This window comes from Helianthus annuus, chromosome 11, assembly GCF_002127325.2.
Source record: "Helianthus annuus cultivar XRQ/B chromosome 11, HanXRQr2.0-SUNRISE, whole genome shotgun sequence".
Classification (NCBI taxonomy): Eukaryota; Viridiplantae; Streptophyta; class Magnoliopsida; order Asterales; family Asteraceae; genus Helianthus; species Helianthus annuus.
In genome coordinates, this window is record NC_035443.2 from 148,245,318 (window position 1) to 148,254,497 (window position 9,180).

The window sequence follows — 9,180 nt, forward strand, 5'->3', positions numbered from 1 at the left end:
TGTGCACTCTCATCCGAACTCTGTAGACCTTCATCAGCACTTTCTGAGCTTTCTTCAGATGTAACAGACTGCTCCTCCACACTTTTCACTATCTCTCCAATAGACTTCATCCAGGTAGCAAACATGTCTGGCTCTCTGACAATCTTGGCAATGAAGGCTTTATACTCTCCTTTTTCATCAACGAACATATCCCAGCTGAAACCTTCAGGCAGTCTTTCATCATCTTGATCAACTATACAAGCTTTGTTGTCAGATGATATGTAGTTGCTCCAGCTGAAATCTACTAAACATGCTCTCTTTGAATCCTCAATCTTCCTACCATGAGCCGTCTGTGAATCTTGTGATTGACCAACCTGCTGATAAATGGCTTTCCGGTAGTAATCGTCTTTTCCAAACGGATTCTGAGCACCACTAGCTTCTCTGTTTTTGCACTCCCGTTTGAAATGGCCTTTCTCCCTGCATCGAAAACAAGTACCTTTAGGTTTATTAAAACCTAAAGTAGAAACATGAGCATCAAGAAAGTCATTTCTCCCGGTAATTGTTTTGAACTTTTCTGCCCGTCGAAGAACACTTGCAAGACACCATTTGATATCCATTAATTCCATCTCTTCGGCGTCTATTTGGTCGTAATCCTCTTTGGTGAGCATGGGATTTCCGATCCGACCAGCTACTAGACCCGCATAAGATAACAATACAGAACCAAGTAGAGCCATATGGTCTTTAGCAATGTCTTCTGAAAAGCTTTGGCCTTCTGGAAGATTTAGCGCGATGTTACACTGAATCACATATCCATTTCCCGTTTTTGTGCTTTGTGACTGAAAACTTGAATTTGACTCTTTAGGATTAACACTCGGAAATGATGAGAATCCACTGCTACTTTTGCCAGAACCCTGATCAGCCTTTTCTGATGAATCCCCAGCACTGAACGCAGTTTGAATTTTCGGACTTCTCTCAGCTTCAGGAACTGGATACTACCTTTATAGTACATCTTCACATCCTGTTGACCACTCGGACTATTCATCCTCACGATCTTTTGCTGTTCCAAATCCTGACTCTCGATCTTTTCGATAAACTGTGAGATTGTCAGCCCGTCATAAACACCTGTGTTCTTCAATATCATCAAATACGTTCCCCACTCCTTCTGAGGTAACGCATCAGCCAGCTTATCCACCCACTCTTCACGGTCTTTGGTAATACTGAGCATTGACATTGATCTCACTAGGTGGCAGTATCGTTCTATCAGCTTCTTCGTGTCTTCACCCAGTAGACTGCTGAACAGATCAAACTCTTTCTTTAGCAGTGCCTTTTTGCTCTTTATCATATTCTTGCTACCCTCGAATTTGACTTTAAGTGCATCCCAACTTGACTTTGCAGTTTTGTCATGCTGTAGCAGAATGAATATGTCTTCTTTGATTGCTTGTTGAAGCAGACTGATCATCATCTTCTCCGCTTTATACATAACTCGTTCCTGATCTGTAAATTCCGATAGCTCTTTGAGAACCTGCAACTCCGTTCTAGGCAGCACATATTTCTTTAGTATGCATTCCCAGGACCTGAGATGATTCGCTTGAACCCAGTTCTCGAATCGATCTTTCCATCCGTAGTATTCTTCGATACTCATCAATTTCGGGGGTTTCTGGGTGGTTCCCGTCTCATTTTCTAAATTCATAGCTTGAACAACTGCAGCTGGACTCGACGGTATTGCAAATGCGTTGTAGAACTCGGTATCCATGTTTCGGTATTGAAGAATTTCTCAAACAAGCTTTCAAATGAACTGGTTCACCTCGTAAGACACCTGACAACAAAAAAACAAAACACAATCAGTTTAAAGACTTATCAATTAATAGAATAAGACTGGTACTCGAACTGATGAATATTCTGTGCGGACTGAAGGTTGACACACTGTGCAGACTGCTATGACCCGGATCAAATTCAAGCGACCTTTTTCCAATGACCTCACTAAACCACACGACCTGGAACAAGTTTGAAATCAAATGAACTGAACCACCTCTTGTGAACTGATTCTAGCGATTTGACTGTTCAATCTGTGCGGACTGAAGAAACTTTCAAACAACCTGATTTGATTTTATGTGAAATGGGTCAACCAAAGTCAAGCTTTTAATAAAATGCCAAGGAATGGGTGACTTGACACTCGGACTTCAAACACTTCACATGGGCCGATAACTCTTATTTATATGAAACTTCTGATTGGACCGAAGATGAATCACATGCACTATTTGCAAAAACCCAACAACCCCTTTAACACCTATAATGACTTTGATTGGACAATTTTAATACCCTTAATTCTTATAGGACCGCAACTAAACCGAATAATGCTTGGGTCGTTTTATCACATTGAATGTTTAAATGAGCTAACATAGCTACACCACTATTTGACCACATCTATTCACACGGGTACATAGATTGGGCCGCAACTTTCACATATGCTTTCACGTGAATTGTGGCCGACAGCTCTGATGAAATATAAAAACTATTGGGCTGCCCACTTATTTAATTTTGTAACACATGCATGTTTTTGTTTTTTTTTAAAGTAATACTATGATTGGACCAATATATTGTTGGCGATCAACCGTAATGATATGTCACATGCAATATAACATGCAATCTGACTTCCCACTTACTGACACCTCGTAAAAAGTTATACACAACTCGATGTAACCCTCAAACGGAATACTTTCTCAAACGGACACAACTTCAAACAGTCACACCCTCAAACTGTCACACCCTCAAACGGTCAGTCATTTTCAAACGAGACACTTCAAATGGGATGGTCACTTCAAACGATATTTCAAACGAAATACATTCCTCAAACGTAATCACCATGCAATTTCAAACGGGATACCCAATTTCAAACGGAATGTTGCTATTTCGTTCAAACGGACACCAGTTTTCAAGCCATTTTTACCAGTTTTACGTCGAATTTTGAACTAATATTCTCAAGGGTTTTTCAAAACATAATTACGCACACATTGTGAAAGTTTCAGCCAATTTTAACCGTGGAAACTTGTAATTTTCGAAAAAGAAAGGTGTAGAAACAGAAATCGCAGCTGAATTGTATAGAACTCTTCTTCCTGAGCTCTGATACCACTTGTAGGATCGATTTCAGACCCGAACGAGTCGATCAGAAGAGTTTATCTCTAAACGAAAGGCGGAAACAGACGTGTAGAGTTCAATTCAGCAAGATTCACACTATAAACTGTTGTATGATTGAATTTATAACGTTTTACAACCTGACAACACTTCGGCAGCACTTCGTTGCTCTAGCCGGAAAGTTAAAAATGATGAAAGTTTGAAGGCTATTTATAGATAATGACCCTTCCGTTTGAAAGTAACATAGCCTTTTCAAACGGAACCTTTTTCAAACTTTCAGCTTCAAACTTTCAGCTTCAAACTTTCAGCTTCAAATGTAGTAAACCGAGACTCGATATAAGACGAAGACGACAGATGACTGCACCAACAACATGAGCCATAAAACAACACATCCTTACCACAACAACTTTCGTGCCTTAAGCAATTCGTGATCGGTGGTGGCGTATCCTGCTTCGTGAGTCACAATCGTTCCTTCATTCGTCATCGAGGTGCGGATATCAACCTCCGCTCGATCGCTTGCCAACTAATACATCCAATTACCACGTTGAAGCTTCCCAACTCAACTGGTAATAGATCTAGCGTAAACTTATGCTCCCCGGGCTCTATCTTGCCGATTCCAGTTATTGCGTTAGCTTCCACTAGCTTCCCCTAAGCTAGTTCTAATGGGTACTGGAATATCTACTTAATCGTTACTTAAACCAACTATGCTCTCGAACTCTTAGAGGTGCGAATCGTAAAATTTGCAACAGTATTTGGCAATACAGATGCATAATATTGGGTAATTTGGGACGTACCGATATCCATGCTTGAATCCCTGGCGTGTCTCCCTAGCTCCGGTGGGGAGCTTTCATCCTTGTGCCTGATTGTTTTTAGAGCAATATTTTCTGAAATGCTTTTTGCTTCCACAGTTAAAACAACCTTGAGCACGTTTCTGTTTACCACTCATTCTGCCTCGACAATTGCCATTGTCGTCGTCCCCTTCGTGATTCTCACTACCGTCTTGGCCCCCATTACCACGTTCAGTATCTTGCCAACAAGTTTCTTTAGGATGCCCCCTCTTTCCATAGTTAGCACATTTTCCATATCTACATCGCCCGACATGATAACGTAAACAATTGTCGCACTTAGGTAGGATACCCATGTAGTCTTTTCCCTTTTTGGCCTTCTTCTTGCTACTCCCCCGAGTAACCATCTTGAAATTTGCGAGCTTTCTCTTGTTATTCCCAGATGCCTCTATAGCAGTCTCCTTTCTTTCCTCCGCAGTGGAAAATTCTCCTTGTCTAACTGCTTCTTCCGTGAGTGCCACACTTATGTTGATAGCCTCGGTGATCGTTGAAGGTTTAGATGTTGTTACCAGGCTTAGAATCTGAGGTGCCAATCCCCTTATGAACTGTTCAATTCTCTTAAACTCTGGTTCCCCCAGGAGTAAAGCAACTTGTGATAGTTCATTGAATCTCTGTACATACTCCGGTATCCTTGGTCCTTCCATTTTCAAGTTCCACAATTCTGTTTCCAACTTCTGGACTTCTGCCCTCGAGCAATATCTCTTACGCATCAGATCTTTCAGTTCGTCCCACGTCATAGCATACGCAGCGGCCTCGCCCATTGTCCGAACTTGATGATTCCACCATGACAGAGCCTCATCCACCAATAGTCCAGCTATATATGTGACTTGATGTTCAGGGTCACATTTGCTCAATCGTAAAACAGAATCTGTCTTTTCAACCCAGCGCACGAAGGCTAAGGCACCCCCGGTGCCATCGAACTCTCGAGGTTTGTGGTCCAAGAACTGCTTGTAGGTGCAGCCTGCGATGTAAGCAACAGTATTCACGTAAGGCCTTCGCAAGGAACTCGTGGAAATGTCCAAACGTTTTGTAACGTGTCTTAAAGGACTAGACATTACCGTTGGAGGGGTTTTTTCCTAAGGTACCTCCGCTGCAATCGGAGCGATGGGCCTCGTATCGTGCGATGGCCTGTAAGAGGTGCTCTCGCATTTCCGCCTCTGTTGTAGGTAGAGGGTGGTTGATATCAGTGTTCCCTGGTTTTGACATCTTCTGAAGAGAAGATTGGTTAAGTCAGGTTTTGTGAAGGACGCGAGCACACAAGTCTCTATTCAACGAATAAGACCTTAGAAGTGTATTACATATACGTATGTACGCAGTCATTATAACATTCAATCACATATTATCTCATGTATTGCACAATTTGTAAATAGGAATGTAGCAAGTAAGCATGTATCGTTATAGATATAACACAAATATGTAAATCAACAGCGTGCTTCGTGGTGACATAGCGACGGAGTTTTTCGTTAGTCATTAGTCATAAGAATTGTCGCGTGTTTAAAGATGATCGGGCTTTCATTATCCTCTTGCCACAATCACTGTGTCTTACAAAATGCATCACATCAGAAGGGACACAGGGTCACCCTACCCTTGTCCAACAAGTACTTTAGTGCATCAAAATTACGTAGTTAGAAGTGGTCCTCAAAAGTCTCCGTAATCCCGGCTTATCATTAGTGTCTTTTCCCAGGCGTAATGCAATCCGCTTAATCCAGAAACCAACTGTACCGGTGACTGAGGTGGAGGAGGAGAGAAAAGTAAACTGTTAACATGTGTGGGTCCCTCCTCGAGCTTGTATATACATTGAAGTAAATATCTGCTCTGCCGCTCAATAGTAAAGAAATAAGCATTAGAATCCCGGGAATGGTGAAATAGCAAAGGTCAAGAGCACAAAGGAATCTTGATGTATGTGGCGGATCAAAGCATGCTGGTGATAGACAGGGTGGAGGACGTGGTGTTTTACATAAACTTTTCAGACAATATGCTGTCTTGTGATGTAGACACTTAACTCATGTTTTCGGTTATGTAATGTTTTGCATTTGAAGTTGCCAATTGTGGCATCAGCCCAAGCTCTCAACATTTTGCAACTCGTATCCTCAACTGGAGTTGATGTTACTAGAGCAACTCATCTCGTATGTGGCTTCCATAACGTGAGGGATGGTAAGGGTCTAAAATTATCATAGCGCATTATAGGAACTATCAAATCGGCTCATCCAGCGATGTAAAGGCAAACGTAGTACACGGTGCGGCCCGTAAGGTCGTAGAAAATGCTACCGTAGAAAGAGGATCGTTTCGCGGGTACTGGCCTGGAGTACCTTTTTGGGGTGCAGGTATGTGTTGAAAGAATGCGATATGCACGATGGCGCAATGGACATCGGTCTTCATAGGGGAAAGGAGCAATGTTGTCGGTTGCAGGTGCAAAACAAACGTTTCAACCAGTAGGGAAATTGTCAGGTGCTGGTACTGGGTTAGATAGCAGGGGTGCAATGTCTGGCCGGTCTAAAAGAAACAGGATCGTGATCACGTAAAGGTGTAGGTTCGGCAGGCGCAACATCAAGCTGACCCAAAAAGTGTAGAAGCTAGCTCAAGAGCAGGCTCTGGGTTGTGTAACGGTGTGGTGTCTCGAGCAGGTGATAGAGCAGCAGCCATGTCATCGTCGTCTTAGTAATAGTATGCTGTATTCTAGCTGTTTGTAAGGTTGCAGGTATCACAGACACAAAGGAGTCTGAATGCATGCTAGAATCAGAGGATGGCTTGTTGACAAGGGTCTTAAGAAGTGAAGTTAGTAATAGTGTTCTCGTCTAATTTTCTATCATCATGGGCGTCGGCAGGAGGACCATCGATAAGCACGCCAACGTAGTCATATATTGTTTGTCGAGTAGCCAACCTTTAGTAGAAGTGTCCGCAGGAGGCGCATCATCGAGGATTGGAGCCATGGTGTGTCCATCATCGGGATAACCAGTGATGGAGTGGTTATGGATTGAAACAAGAGTGACAGAAAGATTCTTGTCAGAGAAACCATCAGCTAAGATGGAGTATCACCAAAATCTGGTAGCACGGACTGTTAGGAGTCGTCCTCGTCCTTAGCATATCAGGATCACTCTCAGTATCTGACGTAATTGTCTCTGGCGCAGATGTAGTCTCACTATCCGTGGCGGTGGTCGTAGGGTTATCAATGTCTGATAACTCGTGACATGTGTGCCGGTGCGTAGCATGTATATCCATAGTAATTATTAATAACTAGTATATGCGAACAATTATCACATATGCACGTTCATCAACCTTAAATCAAATAAGCATGTAAGTCTCAATTAATGCAAGCAAGTAATCATCCTAGTCTTCCCCAGACTATTCTCCCAGCCTCTCAGACTGAACCTCCTAGTCTCTCAGACTATCCTCCCAGCCTCTCAGACTGATCCTCCTAGTCCCACTAGATTACCTTCCCAGCCTCTCAGACTGAACTACCTAGTCCCACTAGATCGACCTCCCAGCCTCTCAGACTGAACTTCCTAGTCCCACTAGACTAACCTCCCAGCCTCCCAAACTGAACTCTCTAGTCCCACTAGGCTAACTTCCCAGCCTCCCAGACTGAACTCTTTAGTCCCACTAGACTAACTTCCCAGCCTCCCAGACTGAACTCCCTAGTCCCACTAGACTAACTTCCCAGCCTCCCAGACTGAACTCCCTAGTCCCACTAGACTAACTTCCCAGCCTCCCAGACTGAACTCCCTAGTCCCACTAGACTAACTTCCCAGCCTCTCAGACTGAACTCCCTAGTCCCACTAGACTAACTTCCCAGCCTCCCAGACTGAATTATAAATTTAAATTTGGGAATGTGTATTTGTGCCTTTTTGTTTGTAAAAAGGTTTGTTCCCTGGATCTGGACGTATAGTGTATGCAATGTAAAAGTGTTTGAAAATGTTTTCGTGGGAGCCCTGATGATCAAAGTCTAGACTCGAGAAAGAATCCTAGTTCGCTATGATCGAGGCTCGGATACCAAGCTGTTACACCCTGGCTTTGCGGAAGCGTGGGTTTATTTGGTGTGACTTCTTAATACCATAGCAACAATCATAACAATGCTATATGATAAAAACATGAGATATTCATCCATTAATAAAGTTTAGAAAAATCTCATTTTCAATAATCACAAAATAAGTTACAAACCTTGACTTGATTTAAATGAGTTCATAAAAACTTATCAAAAGACTTTAAAACAATACTAGGTTTAGGGATATGTAACCCGTCCAGGAAGAGGTTACACCTTCTAAACCCTGGGTGACTTCTTTATCAAACGCAGCTTGAAAATACGTGCATACCGTGCCAGATCTGTTAGTTTCCTGAAATACATGTAGTTTGAAAAGTCAACATAAAGTTGAGCGAGTTTATGTGTAAGTGGGTATGTATAACCCGTTGTAAAAATGTCTGTATAAAAATCCCTGGTATGTAGCAGATAAGGAAAAAGAGATCACCATTGGGTTGCAAAGCCAATGATATGTGTGAAGTGCAGTAGGAAGACTCAAACCTAGCAGATTTTTGCGTCGGGTACCAAGTCACCACCTGGTTCATTCAGCGAACTCATGGGTTGGGCTCGCTACACCCAGATAGATCTACCGCTAAAGCCCCTCGGTCCTATAATGAGGATTAATGGCCTCCAGTTCCCGCCTACCCACTCACATGATCTAAGTAGTAACCATCCTTATGCTAATCATACCATGCGTAAAAGTACTCATAATCATAGTAACATGTATTTCACCCCCGAAGTATAAAAACTGAAAACAGTTAAGAGAAAAGGGGGACATGAACTCACTGTATTGCGTCTTCGTACTTGTAACCCAAATCTCCGCGGCAAACACGACTACCTACAATGGTCTAACGTTTATTAGACGAACGGGTAGTGCCTTGTCTTAGTATGAATAATTTTGAGTTACGATTCTGGTATTATTCCAAGTTATAATAATTGTATTTAGTTCTGGAATAATAGTTAGACAACTACTTTAGAGTTATACTTCTCAAGTATCGTATATGCGTATTTCCTTCCCAAGGATGGGGGTATATATACATGTGCGTTCTTATAATTCAAAAATATATTATTAAGTCTCACTTAAATAAATATATTTTAATTCGTTTATCTAGAATATTCCATCTCCAAAATATATGTAACACCCCCAAAATACCACCTGCGGGAACTCCGCGAGGCGTGTTACGCATCAGAGTCCGAGCCACCAATCAC